General features: G+C 45.9%; 1 long non-coding RNA gene across 3 annotated transcripts in view; it reads left to right on the top strand.

Annotated features, from left to right (window-relative positions):
* Positions 1-253: 253 nt before the first annotated feature.
* LOC102469007 (uncharacterized) overlaps positions 254-1,746 on the top strand; it is a 26,218-nt gene continuing 24,725 nt past the window's right edge. For all 3 annotated transcript variants that reach the window (XR_003549669.1, XR_001370493.2, XR_003549670.1), the window contains exon 1: positions 254-323. This is a non-coding gene — a long non-coding RNA (uncharacterized LOC102469007). The remainder of the gene's footprint in view (positions 324-1,746) is intronic.

The following is a 1,746-nucleotide window of genomic DNA, read 5'->3' as shown; positions in this document are numbered from 1 at the left end:
ATGCGCCCTCCTGCTTCCCCCGCAGCCTGCTGGTCCTGAGGCTGCAGAGCCGTCCCGGGTCTCCGGGCCACCTCTGAGGTGTAACCTTGAGCCCATTCAGTCTGAGGGCCTTTGTTACCCGCTTTTCAGAAACCCTCCTCCCTCCTGCCAGTCTCCTTGGAGGCAAACCCCTGAAGTGAGAAAAAAAAAATGCACTTTTCCTTGTGTTTTTAGGCATCTATTATTTCTGTGGAATTTTTGACAGACAACAAAGAACTTTAAAAAAAACTGTCGATTTTCTGCTGTCAAGGAAACAAGCTGTTCTCCCATTCGAGGCTCCCTTGGTAAGCCTGGTGAAAACTTTATTAAGAGTTGACGAATGCATTTAGTCTCTCACAGGACTCACCTGGTAATTTCTAGAACCACCACGTGCCACCACTGGAGAGCTTGATAAAGCCGTGATTGTGAATCCTGGGTCTGGGGATGTCCTTTTTCTGAAAGGCTGGGTGACGGGAGGTGGCTTCAACAGGATCTCTGGAGTAAGAACAACACCAACACCGCAACGGAAGCGAAAAGTGATCTTGTTTCTTCACTCATTTCAAGGTTTATGGCTGAGACCTCCATCATAAATAACAAGAAAAACGCTAACAGGGACCAGCAGGTGGCATGGTGATTAAGGCTCTGGACTCCCACATCATCCACCAGGGTTTGAATCTCCACTCGGGACCAATGGCTTGAAACTCACATTGGGTGTGTGTGTCTGTGTGTCCAAAATCTCAGGAGAGTGGAGAAGGGATTACAGGGTGGTCTTCACCCTGGAGTAGGAATAATTTCTCACTTTCCTTCTCGCTGTCTCTCTTTGATGAGCGCATTATGAAAACCTTAAAAAAGAAAAAGAGCGTAACAAATTTATTTAATCACAGTTTTATGTGATATGGGAGTCTTTAGAATTGAAGACCCAGAGACTCAGGGAAAACTATGTGTATGTTTAGGTTCAATGAAGAATGGACAACTGTGTAGAAATGTGATTGGACAAAAGGGGCAGGATCTAATGGTAATAAAATGGAATTTAGCAAAACAAGTGTACTCTGAGTCTACTTGGCCTTTCTATGAGGCATTCCGCGCCCCCAGCTGCCCCTACCGCTGGGTATGTATGGGGCAGGACCTTTCTGGCATGAAAGTCTATAGCCTGCTATCAGGGAGGTAGGTCGGAAAGTGACTTCTCTAGGTTTTATGACTTGCTTTGGGGGAGTTGTGGTTTCTGTGACCTGCCTTGGTAAGAATATAGGAAGGAGAAAAAAGGGGGGCAGAAGAAAGTCAGAGAGAACTTTTTGCCTCAGGCCTACCAGCCTTCCTCAGTTTGAGGCACTCAGCATGCAAAAATGTCATACTTTGGGGTATTGTATTCTAAGTCTAGACACCTTATACCTATATAGCACTTTATATTTAATAAACTCTTGTGCACAAACCACCAAGCTTGTCCCTTCAGTTAACTTTTATTTATTTATTTATTTTTGAGAGAGGGATGCCGCAATCCCTTCTCCTCCATTCTCCTCTCAGGATCTTGGGCATGCACACACATGTACCCAGCATGAGTTTAAGCCACCAGGTCCAGGACTTTAACCACAGTCGACTACATGAGAGTCCAGCAACATAGCCATTACGCTAACTGCTGGTCTCCCCTTCAGTCAACTTATGACAGGGAGGCTAACAGATCTGTGGGCCAGAGCAGGGGGCAGGGAAAGAATGGGAAGCTAAAGAGGAGAA

This window comes from Tupaia chinensis, unplaced genomic scaffold (assembly GCF_000334495.1).
Source record: "Tupaia chinensis unplaced genomic scaffold, TupChi_1.0 Scaffold000288_2, whole genome shotgun sequence".
Taxonomy (NCBI): domain Eukaryota; kingdom Metazoa; phylum Chordata; class Mammalia; order Scandentia; family Tupaiidae; genus Tupaia; species Tupaia belangeri.
Note: the sequence above shows the minus strand (reverse complement) of the source record. Positions and strands in the feature narration are given on the sequence as shown.